Source organism: Rhinolophus ferrumequinum, chromosome 25, assembly GCF_004115265.2.
Source record: "Rhinolophus ferrumequinum isolate MPI-CBG mRhiFer1 chromosome 25, mRhiFer1_v1.p, whole genome shotgun sequence".
Taxonomy (NCBI): Eukaryota; Metazoa; Chordata; class Mammalia; order Chiroptera; family Rhinolophidae; genus Rhinolophus; species Rhinolophus ferrumequinum.
This window is the reverse complement of record NC_046308.1, coordinates 3,269,099-3,284,869: the sequence shown is the minus strand read 5'-3', so window position 1 is coordinate 3,284,869 and position 15,771 is coordinate 3,269,099. Positions and strand designations below refer to the sequence as shown.

Here is a 15,771-nt window from a genome sequence, read left to right as displayed (position 1 = left end):
CTCCGTCTCAAGTATTGGATCAGCCTTGGGCACATGACCCAAGCTTGGCCAATGAGGGCCAGCCCTGGGATATTTGTTGCAAGCATTGGGGAGGAGGAGGCCTGCCTTTCTCTGTTGAGTTGCTAAGCTGGTAGGATGTGAGCCTGGATGTATCAGTTATTATTGCTGTGTAACAAATTAACCACAAACTAATGGCTTCAAACAGCACACATTTATCATCTCCCAGTCTCTGTGGGTCAGGAGTCCGGGCATAAGTTAGCTTTTGCTTCCAGATCTCTCACAAGGCTGCACTCAAAGGTGTTAGCCAGGCTGGGTCTCATCTGAAATCCTGACTGGAGAAGGACCTACTTTTACACTCACGTGGTGGCTGGCAGGTTTCAGTGTTTGTGGGCTCTTCTCTGACCAAGGGTCTCTGTTCCTTGCCACGTGGCCCTCTGTATATGGCAGGTTGCTTCAAGTGACAGTCTCTTGTAACCTAATCACAGAGGTGACATTCCTTCCGCACAGGTATTGTATCAGTTAAGAGTTTGCTCAAGGGGAGAGGACCACACAGAGCCGTGAATGCCATCGGGCAGGGAGTACTGGAGTCATCTTAGAAGCTACCTGCCATTCTGGAACTCTGTGCGAATGGGGAGAAAACAAAGCCGAGATGGAGTGGGGGAGAGTTTCCTGGTGACTGTAGCGGACGACCCAAAAGGAGCTGTTCTCATAGGAGCTTGATCTTGGATTTCCCCAGTACCTGACCCAATACTTTTTTTTCTCAAGCTACTTTGAGTTGGGTTTCTGTCACTTGCAACCAGAAGAGTCCTGATGAAGTCCCGTGAAGGCTTGTCAGATTCCGTGACCTGGCAGTGACCACTTCTTGGAAAGCCTTTGGCGTTCTTGACTGAAATCTAGAAAATGTGCACGTGCCTATCTGCCCCTGTAGAGCAAGCTCACCGAGGGCAGAGCTGTGTGACTATTTCTTACCCCCCTCCCTGCTTTACTCGCAGTGCCTGGAATGCTGTCAGACTCCGTAGATGCCATGTGCCAGGAATTACTGGTAGGAGAGGTTCTGCTTTGTCCCCCACCCTCACCCTGCCAATTACGAATGTTTCAGAAATGATCTCAGCCTCCTGCACCTGGCATGTGGTTGGATGGCTGAATGTCAAAGACGGGACATCGCTGATGCCACCCCCGGAGGCAGTGCATGGCTGCTCACACCGAGCGCAGTCACAGGGTGAATTTCACAGCTTTCCGTGGGGCATCCTCACAGAAATGACAAGTCACAGGCAGCAGAACTGATCAGAGGTAGCGCTGGGCTCCTTCCCTTGACATTTTAGGTTTTAATCGATTACTTCTATGACGACCCTGCCATATACAAACATTTACTAACACCAACATATTTCTTTTTGATAGGACTTTATACATTTTTTTTTTTTTTTAGGTTTAGTGGAATTTTATTGCCTATCTGGAACTTTGAATTTCCTATTGGAGGACAACATACATATATCTATGTTTTCTTCACAGAGCCACCTTAAAATGCTTTTCATTAATGCATTTGGTCCATTGCAGTGACCTGGCCTTGAGGCCACTCAGGGTGACTCCCTCCGCATTTTATTCCTTAGAGGTCAGCCCAGAATCAAAGAGAGGAGAATCTGACTTCCTTGCTCGATCATTGCGTCAAAGAGCTTGCAGGCATATTTTAAAGCCATTACAAGTGCTTTGGAGCAAGAAAGGTGCAGACGGGGCCTCAACAAGAGTTAATCAGTGAATTAACGAAGCACCTCTGACCGTGATGAGTCTGCGCGCGGATGGGGCGCTAGGGCCTTCTTGGCTCCTGGGTTCATTAGGAAGAGTTTGAGTGGTGGGATGGAGGTGGGACTGCCTGACCCCCCAAGTGGGACGCGGTCCACTTTCTCTTGCTTTTTTTGCTGTAATAATGTCCCCACTGGTCTTCCTCAGAGGCACCCGGTGACCCCGGGCTCTTTTCTGGTGATGTGTCCTGGGGGCTCATGGTTTAAACGTGGTCCCCACAGTTTCTGGCCTGATTTCTGGACAGCGTGTGTGGTGTGGGGTCCTCCACACCATGGGGCCACCAGCCATGGCTGGACAGCCTTGCATCTTAGCCTGGCGGTGGTTTTGGTACCCAGACCCTCCTTTCCGGAGCCACCAGCTTCCCTTCCCTCTTCATTATTCATTTTCTCCTCTTTACTCCTTTCAAAGGGACTCATCTCCAGTTGTTAGCATTCCAGGACAGTGGCAGCCAGCTACCGTCATCAGTGTGAGAAACTTGAATTAGAATATTAATGTCACCTGGGGCTTGGGTACATTGTTTCTGTGCCAAGCACATATTTAAAAGGAAGAAAATGTAATTGGCTCCTTCCTCCTGTGCTTCTTCTCCAGTCCCCTTGGGGGAGTGAATGGGAGGGTTTAGGGTCTCGGGACCTGCTTGTTTCTCTGTGTGGGAGATCCTGTGAGCCCCCGTCCCTGAGGCACACACGGAAGGAACATTTGTCACCTCCTAATACAGTGGCTGTAAACCAGCATGCTAGGGACATATCTCTTTGGTCAGCCCAGTGCTTTAACAGTTTTTGAGCCAATATTCCAGAGCTAGAGGTTTTCGTATTAAAATCTGGATGTTTGGCTTCTCCTCTGGGTCTGCGTCCCAGAGAGCGACCCTTGGAGGCAGTGAGTGGGGGCTGCCCCCTTTAGGCAGGATCTCCAAGTCATTCAACAGATATTTAGCTGAGCACCTGCTATGTGCCAGGCACTGTTGTAGGTGCTGTCATGTAGGCCCAGCTGTCGAGGGGCTGACATTCCATCTAGAGTGAGTCACTGATTTGTGTTGTCTGCCTGAGCCCTCCAGGCCAGCACTGTCCCACAGAAATGTCTACGATGATGGGAACGTTCTCTGGTGTCCAGTACGGCAGCCACAGGCCACATGTCGCTGTTGAGCACTTAACATGTGGCCAGTGTGGCTAAAGAACCGAATTTGTGGTTCCATTTCATTTTAATGCATAGAAACTTAAATTTAAGTTTCAACAGCCGCACGTGACTAATGGCCCAAGTACTGAACCGTGTGGCTCTCGGCATTTGAATTTGCGTCTTCCACTTAATCCAATTCCTTAACAGTTGGGGAAACCGAGGTACGTGGATTGTGTAGAGCCAGGACTGGAACTCAGGTCTTCTTGATAGCTCAGCTGGGATGTCCAGTGTGACCAGTACCCGGCAGTGTGTGTGTGTGTGGGGGTGACGTTGGATGTCGCTGGAGCAGTGGGTAGGACTCAGGTGAGGCGGGGCCCGGTAGCGTGTGGGAGAGAATTTGGATTAAGAAAAATAACTTATTGAGGTGGGAGTCACATACAGACCGACCGTTTTAAAGTGTACAATTCCGTGACATTTAGCACAGTCACAGTGTTGTGTAGCCATCACTATTGAGTTCCAGAACCTTTCCGTCACCCCCAGAGGAAAGCTGTACCCATCAAACAGCTGTTCCCCCCCGCCCCCTCCAAACACACACAGACCTTGGCAACTACTGGTCCACCTTCTGTCTATGGATTTGTCTGTTTTGGATGTTTCATAGGAATGGAATCACTCAGTATGTGGCCTTTTGTGTCTGGCTTCTGTCACCCAGCATCATGTCTGTGCTTCGTTCCTTTTCATGGCGGAGTCATATCCCACTGCTCTCAAGAGGAACTTAGATTTTGCCTAAGAGCAGTGGAGAGCCATGCAGGGTTGTTGGCAGGGGCTATGTCTTTCCGAGTGTCACCGGTGGCCCCCTTCTCCGGCCCAGCGGAAGGCCCAGTGCTTCCCCTGTTGGGTTCTCTGAAGCCAGTTCTCAGATTCGTGTCTGGGGTCCAAGGCGCAGGGCTGTCCCAGCTGCCATACCAGGTCCTTGCGTGCTCTTTCATGCCAACACCGTGAGGTCCCGCCTGGGACCCTTTTCTGAATTAATTTGGGGTGCAGCTCAGCGAGTTACATGAGACAAATTACGTTTGGAAAATAGATGTGATTTGGGAGTTTCCACATTGAGGGGAGTGGCCCTGGCCTTGGAAGTTGGGGCCAGCAGGTAGTGGTAAGGAGCTTGGGGGTCAGACAGAGGAAAAAGGGAAGGAAGACGTCCATGCAGTGCAGCCCGAACGAGCATGAGGGCATCTCTGTAAGTGAATGTTCGGCCGCTGAGCACGGCTGCTGGGGAACCCGGCCAGCCCAGCGCATAACCCTCTCTAAGTGGGGCACAGGCTCCTGACTGACTGTCCCTGGGGTGGCCCAGTGGCCAGCTGCGCTCCTTTGACCCAGCCACTGAGAGCAGGTGCTGGCGAGACAAACGAGTGACCAGGGACAGTGCTCTCTTGGGGGTGGGCAGGGGGCTGGCCTGTGTCTGCCCCCCATTGCCCCATGCTCTGGGGGACCTTGGTGATGGGGTGTTCGCTGGGTTTTCTCTGTTGTGGGGTCTGACAAGGGCCAGGAGCAAGGACCACCTGTCTCCTCTCGGCACCACTCCTGGCCCGCCCCTCCTGGCCAGAATGGTGCTGATCACGCCTGGGAGCCTGGAGACACTCGTCCCTTGTTTCCCAAACCCCGCTGGTCATTGGCCTGAACCCCAGGCCCCTCTGGCAGAGCTCAGTCTGCGACTCAGACAGGCTTCGTTTTTGTGTGTGGCAGCTCCTCTTTGCTCCACCAGCTTTCCTTTCTCTTTTATACTGAGGGATGTAAGTGCTATTGATTTTATTTAAAAAGTGTAATATTACAAGTTGTACATATATATTCTCTTCTTGTAGAAAATGAAAACGTTCCCCAATCCTGAATGCCCTGCTCCTTCCCTGGAGGCAATCACTCTTGTGTGAGTGGCTTTCCACTTTCTTCTATGAATCTCATCTGTACCCGCTCCCTTGTTTGGTCATACATTCGTTCAACAAGCGCCAATTTACTGAGTGTTTATTTTCTCTGTGTCAGGCACTGGTCTAGACTCTGGGGACATATGAATGAACAAGACAGACAGAAATCCCGGCTCCCTTGTGAGGTGGAGATTCTAGTGGGGGAAGTGAGTGCTGTGGAGGAAGAGAAAGCAGGGAGGGGGCTCAGGGGCCGTGGATGGGGGTTGCCATTGGTCTGGCTGAGAAGATAATGTGTTTGCAGAGACCCAGGAGCACGAAGGAGCAAATCACATGGCCGTCTGGGGAAGGGCGCTCGAGGCACAGCCAAGTGGCCGGTGTGGCCGCAGGGTCCGCAGGGCAGAGCAGATCGGGTTGGTGATGAGGCTGCATCATGAGGGGCTCTGTGGCCTTTGCAGTGTTTTCAGCTTTTACCCCGATTAGGATGGGGATCCACTGGAGGCTTTGAGCAGCCAAGTGACCTGGACCATTCCCACTGGAAGAGCTTCACTCCCCTGTGGTGTGGAAGGCAGACTGGTGCGGGTGGGGTAGGGTGGGGAAGGGTGGAGGGCGCCAGACCAGGAGGCCCCAGCGATGCTGGGGTCTGGGACCAGGGGTGGCAGTGCGGTGGGGGAATGGCGGGGTCGGGATTTGGACTGAGCTCCTAGAAGAACTGATGTGCACCGACTCGGCAGGGCCGTCTGAGGTTGCCCCGGGGTCAGGCCATGTTGACCTGAGAATTTAAACTGTCTCCTGCCCCGGATATTGGCCTCCCAACCAGCTCTCCCCTGCCCTCCTCAGAAGCCAGCCTCCAACTCTGCAGACTGCCCCACCCCACAGCGCCCCTCCCCCCACCCCAGCGAGGCTGCTCCCTGCAGACCAGCTGCCTCTTGCTTCGGTTTCTGAGCACACTGGTCCAGCGCCCCAGAGGCCCGAGTGCTGGTGGGAGAACTCAATGAGGAACAGGATGTGAAACCAGAGGATCCAAAAAACAAATAGGAAAATAGAAGGAGGGTGGCACACACATTCCCGCGGCCCCCAGTCCACGGCTTACCCTCCCTTCCATCCATCTCTCACTGCTCCCTGACCTCCTGTCACCACAAGAACACATGTCTTGTGTTCTTGACTTCTGGCTGGCAGGGATGAGTGAAGATGCTGGCCTCTTTGCTGTGTTGGTCCCCCCCACCCCCTACCCCCCTCTTTACCACCTCCTCTGGGAATCTGAGCAAGTCTGGCAAAACACACATGGTGTGTGTGTGTGTGTGTGTGTGTGCACGCACACACCTCGGTGAAATGTGGCTGCTTCATTCATTGATGGGCACCGATGGCCTGTGGTGAAGACGCAAACCAACCCGCCAATCACGTGTTTGTTTCAACAAGATGCAGAATTCGTGGATTTGGTTGTCGTTCTTCTCTCTTGAGATATTTCAGCCATCCCCGCCCTCCCAGGCGGTGAGTTCTTCAGTCTGATCCCCACTCCCAACCACGGGGCTGCGTGCTCCAGCTTTGGTCCTGGTTTTTGGTTGGCTTTATTGTGCTTTGGGGTGCAGGGGCTATGGTCCTAACCCAGGCTTTTCGACTCTGTTGCTCATTAGGGTCACCTGGGCTTTATATACCGGTGCCCTGGCACCTAGCGAGTCTCTGTGCATGTGGACCGGGCAGTTTTTCTTTTCTGTCTTTCACATATTTAGAATTCTGTTTAATGCTTCAATGTTTTATGCGTGAGCTAAAATATAAATGGAAAAAGAAAAGACTATGGAACTTATTGGCAACAGGAACGTATTGGCAACTAGTTGGCTCCACCATTTTTTTTCTTTTTTCTTTTTTCACTGCAGAAAGCTTTATTGTTTCAATTTGGTCCAGGGCATGGCAGAGGACTCCGGGGTGGTTAGAAGGCTACCCCCATGGTTTCAGGGAGAGGCTCAGGCAGAAGCCCAATGCCAGGGGGACGCAGAGGGGCCCCTCAAAGGCCTCTAGGCTCCAGGGGCTCCTAGTCGTGCTCAAGGGTGAGCCTTTCAAAGAGGTAATCACCCAGCCCGGCCTGGGGATTGGCCGGGCCGCAGAGGGTAGCCAGGTGCTTGCCATCTTCTTGATGAGTTTCACCTCCTCATCCAGGAAGTGGTTCTCCCGGAAGTCACGGAGATGGGGGTCCGTGCGGGCAGAGGCCAGGGCCTGCAGATCCAAAAGGGCCTGGTTCAGGTTCTTCTCCACGACCATGGCGGCTCCCATGGCATCCTGAGTTTTACCCACTCATCTTGGGACGGCTGCTGCAGGTCCTGGAAGAGGGAGCGACTGCCACGCTGGTTTTGCATCTTCAAGAGATGCTCGGCGCCTTTGCGCTTCTCCTCGGTCAACTCGCGGAAGGAAGCGGCTCACGCCCTCCAGAGACACATCGTCGTGGTCGAAATAGAAGCCCCGAGAGAGGCAGGTGTAGGAGGCTCGCAGAGGCGGGTTGACTGGGCGGTTCACTGCGGCCTCCACCGCGGTGGAGTAATTCTGACGAACTTGGGAACTCATGGTTGCCTGGCAACAAGGAGTTAAGCTCAGAAAACGGTGTTGGCTGGCCTCGGAGCCGAGGATGGCTGAGTTGGTTCTGAAGGTTGAGACTGGAAAAGAGGTTGGAGGCTGGAAGAAGGGGCGTCCCTGGGTCTGTTCTGTCCAAACACTGTTGAAGCAAGAAGAAGATCTGGGGGACTGACGAGGGTACCTCCACTGTTTTTCTTAAAATTGAGGTGAAATTGACATAATGCAGAATTACCGGTTTTAAAGTGTACAAAGGTTGGACAATTAAGTTTGCGAACTTTCCACCATGTACATTTGCCGTGCGGGGTGTCAGGAGGGGTCTCTGGTCCTGCTCCCCACATAAGAACGCAGGACATGGTGAGGCCGAAAAGGAACACCCACGGAGTCATAGGTAGGGGAGTCATACCTCTATATTCTCGCTGGCGGCTGGGTTGGAGACACAGGAAGCAGGAGCCACACTGTTCGCAACCCTCACTGCTCCACTTGCAGGCTCAGCCACCATCTTCTTGCTAGCCCCCATTTTCCTGCTAGCGTAGCCACGGCGGTTATATTAGTGGCCAATGACTCACTGGTTACAGCTGACGGCCAACTAGCCACAGCTGATGGCCATTTGATCACAGTTGATGGCCATTTACTACCTGAGCCAGCACCTTTCCACGTGTGGCTGAGAGCCTGGAAACTGCACTCCTGGCTCTGTCCCCACAACATTCATTGGTTTTCAGTCCACTTACAAGGTTGTGTGACCACCGCGTTTATCTAGTTTGAAAACGTTTTCATTGCCCCAAAAGGAAACGCTCCATTCAATACTCTCCACCCCTCCTCCCCCGTCCCTGGGAACCACGGACCTGCTTTCGGTCTCTGTGGATTGGCCTTTTCTGGACACTCCATGTGAATGGGATCGTACAATATGTAGCCTTTGGTGACTGGCTTCTTTCCCTCAGCATCATGTTTCTGAGGTTCATGCAGGTTGTAGTGAGTGTCAGTATTTCATTCCTTTTTTATGGCTGAATAATCCTCCGTGTGGATGGACCCCAATCTGTTGATGGACATTGTTTCCTCCTTTTGGCCATGGCTGCTGTGAACATTTGTGTACAAGTATTTGTTGGAACACCGTTTTCAATTCTTGTGGGTGTACCTGGGTCCTTTTTAAAAGGTCCATATGATTCTAATGGGCCACCCACCTGGGAACCATTGGGACCACCTTTGATGCCTGCCTTGGAGGATGGGTGGGAATGGGTGAGTACAGAGTGGTGGGAGCTGGAATTCTGAGCCGGCCACAAGACTTTTAAAACTTCTAGTCAAATGGCTTCTAATTGGTCACTCTGTGGCTTTCGTCCAGTGGTGCCTTCTCTGGCCCAGGCATTCTCTGTAAATAACCACTGTGTTTGGTTTTTCTGTTTGGCACTTGTCACCATCTGAATGAACCTCCCTTTGTCACTTACATGGCTAGTTGGCCGGTATATGATCTAGACTCCCTCACTCTAGCCTAGAACGTCATCTCCATGAGAACAGGGACTGACTAGAACTACCTGTCCACCCCTGTGTTCCTAGCACCTACAGGGTTCGTGGTGCCCATTGCCAGGTACCATCTACTTTTCTGAACATGTCAGAGGTAGGGCTGCTGCTTGGTCTGCCTTTAGAATAACTCATATTCATCCTTCCATCCACCCACCCATTTAGTCATTTGACAAATACTGTGTGGCTGGCAGTGCACTTCAGTGCTGGGGATAGAAGACAACACCCCTTCCATCCATGAGCTCTCAGTCGATTGGGGAGACAGACAGGCAGTACTGTGGAGGTCCAAATGGGCAGCAGGAGCCATTAGGGGTAGCTTCAGAAAGAAGCATGTTAGGATAAGTTCGGTTGCAAGGGACAGAAACCCAAGTCAAAGAGGCATAGCTAAAAGATAATTTTTTTTTTTTAATTTATGTAACTGGAATGTTTTGCACAGGCTTCAGGTATGGCTTGATCCAGGACTGATGTCATCAGGACTCAATCTCTCTCTCCGTCTCAGTGCTAGTCTCTTCTTTGGTGGTTTCATTCTCAGGCAGGCTCTTCTGAAAGGTGACCACTAGTTCCGTGCCTCATCCTACCAGTTAGCAACTGCATTGCTGAAATGAGCATCTCTTTCCTGAGGGTTGCAGCAAAAATCCCAGTTCCGACTGTCATTGGCTAAGATTGGGTCATGTGACAATCCTTGGACCAGTCATTGTGACTCTGATTGGTCAGGTCTGGGTTATGTCCCTTCTCCTAGAGTCAGGGAGGGGGTGGAATCATTCCACCTGTAACACTTGGGCAGAGGGTGGAGGGGAGTCCTACAAAGGAAAACAGGGGCATGGTTTCCAGGGGGTGAGGCAGTGGTTGCTGGTCAGGCCCAAACCACGGGTGCCTGCTCTAGTAGTCAGGCTTACAAGAACTAAAAAGAGCTTATTGGGCTTAAAAGAGAATGGGTTGGATATTTCTCAGTTGCCCTTCACCCAGATCCATTCTGCACCCTTCATTGCCTGGGAAGCTGGCCCCCCAGGGCTGCATCATATGGGCCTCTTTGTCATTCAACTTCTGGTTGGATTTGGCCAATGGGAGCCCAGGCTGGAGATCCAGGAGACAGGAAGGAGAGAGACTGGGGGCGTTTCGTCCCTGCTCCTCCTGCTCTGTCACCACGTTCCCACCAGGGGCTTCATCTTCTGTTCCAGGGAGGATGTCTCTCCTCCCAGATGTGGCTGTCACTGGCTCTTGGACACTGTGCTTTCTCCTGGTCCCGTGAGGCCCTTCATTGAAATCTCTCTTTGGGGTGAATTCTCTTTCTTGCCAGGGGTAGAGGAGTAGAGGAGACATCTGCTGCTGGGTTCGTTTCCCACTGCTGCTGCAAGTAGTTAGCACAAACGCCAAGGCTTAGAGGGGCACGAGTTAATTATCTTACACTTTGGGAGGTGGGAAGTCCGAAATGGGTCTCTCTGGACTAACGGCAAGCTGTGGGCAGGCTGCATTCCTTCCGGAGCCCCAGCGGAGGTTCCCCTGCTCCCTTGCTTTTCCTGCTTCTAGTGGGTGCTTGCGTTCCTTGGCTCATGGTTTTTCCTCCATCTTCAGTCAGCCACATAGCATGTTCTTTCTTCTCTGACCTCTGACCTCTTCGCCGACCTCTGCTTCCGGCCTTACATCTTCTCTCTCTGACTCTGGCCCTCCTGCCTTCCTCTTATAAGGATGCTTGTGATCACACTGGGCCACCTGGTTAATCCAGGAGACAATCTCCATCGCAAGACTCCACACTTAATCACATCTGAAAGTCCCTTTGCCATGTAAGGTTCTGGGATTAGGACACGGTCATCTTCAGGGGGAGACCATTATTCTGCAGACCACAGCCACCTTTGTCCACTTTTTCTTAAGAACCTGTCTTTGACCTCTGACCCCTTTGCCCTCTAACCGTTGGCTGTCCTGGAAGCCTGATGCCATCTGCCTGCTGTGTTAGTCAGCTTGGGCTGCCAAAACACACCACCACAGATGGCTGGCTGAAACAATAGAAATTTATCTTCTCACGGTTCTGGAGGCCAGAAGTCTGAGTTGAAGGTGCCAGCAGACGGCTACCTTCTTGCTGTTCCTCATATGGTGTGTGTGTGGCAGGGGGGGATGGAGAAGGGGAGGGAGAGAGACAGAGAAACAAAGACCTCTCGTGTGTCTTAGCAGGACACCCCGCACCCCGTCATGACAACCTCATTTACCTAAATTACCTCCGTAAAGGCCCATGTCCAAGTATAGCCACCCGAGGGGCTGGGGTTCAACATAGGAATGGGTGGGGCACAAGCGTTCAGTGCTGGCAACTCCCCGTCCCTCAGCTTTTTTCTCTAACCTTCAGCCCTGAAGGTCCTCTTTGTGTCTTTGTCGAGAAAGCAAGGGCTGAGGTTTCTTTCTGGTCTCTCATCAGCCTCAGAATTACTCGGAATTACTCTATTATCGCTGCCTGATTCTCTCTGCTCTGGGAGTGGGGGCAAATTGACAGGATGTTAAGAGATGTTCCAGAAAAGGTCATTGATAAACAGGCCTTTGATTAGTTTCTGAGAAAAGTTGTCAGTGATTCCTTTTCTGGGTTGGAATGGGGGTGCAGCCTGACGCTGCGTGGATGTCTGGACATCCGTGGGGCCTGGCCGGTCGCCCCGGGCTGTGAGCTTGGGGGTGGCATCACCCGCCTCCTCTGTCATCCTCACAGGCCCTGGCCCATGCTGTGGCCCCTGACTGTGACTGCGGCTTTTCACAAGCTGGAGCCGTTGGTCCCTGAGCCCCTAAGCCATGCAGATGCCGTCCCCGTATGGTCTGGCTTGTAATTAAAAGACGACTTGCCACTCTGCTTACACTGAGCAGTTAAACTCATCGGGAAGAGGTTTTCATCTGCATTGTGTAATTAGTAACATGTGAGGTTTGTATTAGCTCAATTAAAAGTTATGGTGATTAATACGATATCAAAGCAGAACCATAAATCTAGATCCAGACACTTGGACTTCAGGTGCTGGAAGGCAGAGCGCCAGTCCCAGCCGGGCCCGTGAGTGTGGCTTCGATGCAGCCTGACCAGGTGCCGGCTGGTGAATAGAGCCAGGCTGGGGGCCAGGCACCTGGGCTGGGGGGACACTCCCTGACATCTCTGCACCTCAGCTTCCCCGTCTTGAAATGGGGTACCAGCACTTAACCTCGCAGATCATTCTGTGGTTCAGAGCCTGGACGCATTTTGCATAGAGACAATCTCTTTTCCCAGAGACGCTCCAACACTCAGACAGACAGTCATTAGCTATCAAAATTAAAACCGTCCACCCCTTTGAGGCAAACAATCACATGCTAAAATATTTATCACACCCCTACACGTCCATGTGTGCAAATATGAAGTTGTCCCGATCCTGACAGCAGCCATGGTTTGTGATCGGAGACATCTAGGAAGAGCCGACACTGGTTAAATAAATTATGATTTATGCAAGCAAGGAAATTCTTTGTAGCTGTTAGAAAAATGCGGCAGGTCCGTGGATAGTGACATGGAGCTGACACTAAGACGCACTGTCCGTGGCTGAAGCGGCTGGAGAACGGAGAGGAGAGTGCTGCCCTGTGTGTGGACAAAGGAAGAGCACGTGTGGAGATGGTGGCAAATGCATGGGGTAGCTCTTTAAGGATTCCGGTGAAACTGTCAACATTGGTGACCTGGGCAGGGAAATGGTTGGCCCAGGTACAGGATGGGAGACAACCTAATTCTTACCGTGTACTCCTTGGTAACTTTTCGGTTGTATGCCATGTGCATTTATTATTTACGTAAATAATTAAAAATATTTTAAAAGGAAAATGAGAAAGGCAACCGCCCAGGCCACCTTCTCCCCAAAAGTAAGAAAAGGGGGCTTGTGTAGTCCAGTACATTGCACAGGTTCTCTCATTTGGTCCTCGAGATAGGGAGCTTTCAGAGCGATTTTTCTTTGCTGTGGCATCATAACATTTTGTATCGGGCTTCTAAATTTTTAGCACAGAAATGAAATCTGAAAAATCTCAAACACCCACGCCATGGCATTCGAGGGTGGGAGAGAAGAAACCCTCTTTTCCCATCAGCCCCTCTGGCTGGGCTGCCCAGGTCCCCACAGTGAAGCTAGATGGCCCCATATGCTCCCTGATTTTTGAGAGAGAAATCTTAGGTTGGGTAGGAGAGAAGGGAAGCATGTGATTCTTGCTGAAGCTTCTTTTTTATTTTTATTTTTTTTGTTAGAATTACTCAGCCATTCCACACCTAGGTTTATACCCCAAGGTACTGAAAACAGGGACTCATGGTTCATCAGTGTTTATAGCAGCACAATTAACAATAGCTAAAGGTGGAAACAACCCAACTGTGTACTGGCAGATGAATGAATGAATACACAAAATGTGGTCCATCCATATAGTGGAACGTTATTCAGCCATAAATAGAAATGAAGCACTGACATGCTACAATGTGGATGGACCTCGAAAACATGATACTAAGTGAAAGAGGCCAGACACAAAAGGCCACCTAATGTACGATGTCATTGATATGAAATGTCCAGAACAGGCAGATCATAGAGACAGAATGTAGACTGGTGGTGGCCAGGAGCTGGGGGGGAGGGGGAAAATTGGGGAGTGACTGTTTCGTGGGTCTCCTCTTGGGGGATGAAAATGATTTGGAACTAGATAGAGGTGGTGGTTACACAACACTATGAATGTACTAAATGCCTCTGAATTGTTCACTCTAAAATGGTTAATTTCATGTTATGTGACTTTTATCTCAATTGAAAAAAATTAGAGCCATTTGTAGTGAGAGGTCCTGACCTTCTAGATTATTTGTTCATCGCACAAGAGATCAATATCTGGAATGTTGTGATAAATTGGACTTAAAAAAAATGTAGCGTGAGTGGTGAGGTTTCCAGCAACGTCTCAGGGACGCATGGCAGAGATGGAGAAATGCATATTAGAGTTTGGGCAAATCTTCCAGGCAATTTGGACAGCACCTTACAGTTTCCAGTCTCTGTCATCCTGTACAGAGGTTCTTGTCTCTTGTGGATCCTACCCGAGGTTATGCACGTCCACACAACTACTAAGGTACATTTTTACTTTCTCTACGTTTCTTATAGGAAAAGTTCATACTTTATGAATTACTCTGGCAACACATCCTGATGAATGGAGGTGTGTATCATTAAGGTTTGGGAAGGGGTTTCCTTCCTTCCTCAAACCACCTCTTGTCTGGACCGAGGCCATCCTTGCCCTAACCCACATCCATGTGAGAACGCGGGGTGACCCAGCCTCACTGCCTGGAGATCCGTAAAGGAGTCTGTGGGATTTCGTTTGGCTGCAAACCTTTATCAAGCCAACAAGGTGATGCAGTTTCAGGGAGGGCCAGCCACCACTTAAACAAGTGGAGATTACAGTCCCTGTGTGTTCAGTATTGAATTGACCTGGGCATCCTGCCGGTCTTGAGAAAGCCAAATGGTGACGCAGGACCTTCTCGCTGGGCATCTCTGAAAGGTCCGGGATGACCAAGCTGACTGGGCTTGTGCTTTCTGACAAGCTCAATGGTGGGGGCCTCCATTGTCCTTCTTCTGGCTTTGACGTTTTCGCGGTCGGGCAGGCAATCGACAGGTTCTGGAGGCTGAAGGAGCCTCCTCATGGGTCTCCCTGACTCCACGTGTGTCCTCCTGTGTCAGATCATAGCCAGAGTGAGCCTTTTAAGATGTTCACGTCGCTCCTGTGCTCCACCCCTCCATGGCTCCTGGCTCACTCAGGGTAAACATCCAAAGTCCCGAGCGTGGCTCATTGGCTCTTCACCAGCCACTGGCCTCCTTACCGACTCAGAAAGGCCAGGCATCCCTACCTCAGGGCCTTTGCATGTGCTGTCCTGTCCGTCTGGAAACTCTTCCTTGATGTGCATGGCTCACTTCCTCAGTTTAACAGGATTCCAGTCGTATATCCTCATATCAGAGGAGTATTTTTTGACCATCCCAACTGCCGTAGCACCCAACACTCTCTTTTTCCCTTTTGCTTTGTTTTTGCTCATAGCATAGATAGCCACCTGACAGCCTATAATTATCAATTTATCTGTGTTTTGCACTAGTACGTCAGCTTTATGAGAGCAGTGACCTCCTTTGTTTAGTTCATGGATGTATCTTCAGGACCTAGGCCAGTGCCTGGCATATAGTAGGTACTCATTAAATACTAGTAGAATGACTATTTAATGAGCACTTATACTGTTCAAAGAGATTCAAAGAGAACAAGACACGCCCCTACTTTTGTGACAACCCAAAATGTCTGCAGACATTGACAAACGTCCCGTGGGGGGCAAAACTGTCCCCATTTGAGAAGCACTGCCCAAGGTCATGTCTACCCCCACCTATCCCATTATATCAATATCTTTGAAAGGTTGGGCAGGAACTGTAGATTCAATAAACTATGATGAACTGTAAATTCAGTGCAGATCATAAAGTGAAATTGCAAGTCTTGCAAGAAATGTAGGATTTCAGGAAGTCAATGAAAGTGATATTGGTGAATGGCCGGAACCACAGCAAAATGATTGACCAATGAGGAACTCCCCGAGTTAGAGCAATTAGCACTTGAAGAAAAGGAAATCGACCGAGCTGCTAATTTAATGGATGCTTCAAATTAGAATGATTTGAATATCAAAGGATTAAGAGATGACCTTGGGAAAATTGATGAGGCCCTGAAATATTCTGGCAAAAATGCCCGTCTTTATGATCATACTACAGGAGTCAGTTGAGAAGGGAAGTACGTCACGTGAGCTCCTAATGATTTTGTCGGGTGAATTAGATGATTACTGTCAACATTTTGTTCATGCTTTAATCTAAGGACTGGCCTGTAGTAGCCGTTCTAATTGACATTTTGTAAAACATAAGAAAGCGGTCTTATTTGC

At 50.5% G+C, this 15,771-nt stretch overlaps 1 protein-coding gene and 1 pseudogene across 1 annotated transcript in view; one reads left to right on the top strand and one right to left on the bottom strand.

Annotated features, from left to right (window-relative positions):
- Nucleotides 1-15,771, top strand: part of TMEM132B (transmembrane protein 132B) — a 274,830-nt gene that overhangs the window by 13,899 nt on the left and 245,160 nt on the right. The window lies entirely within an intron of this gene.
- LOC117017681 (ferritin light chain-like) lies at nucleotides 6,847-7,373 on the bottom strand (annotated as a pseudogene).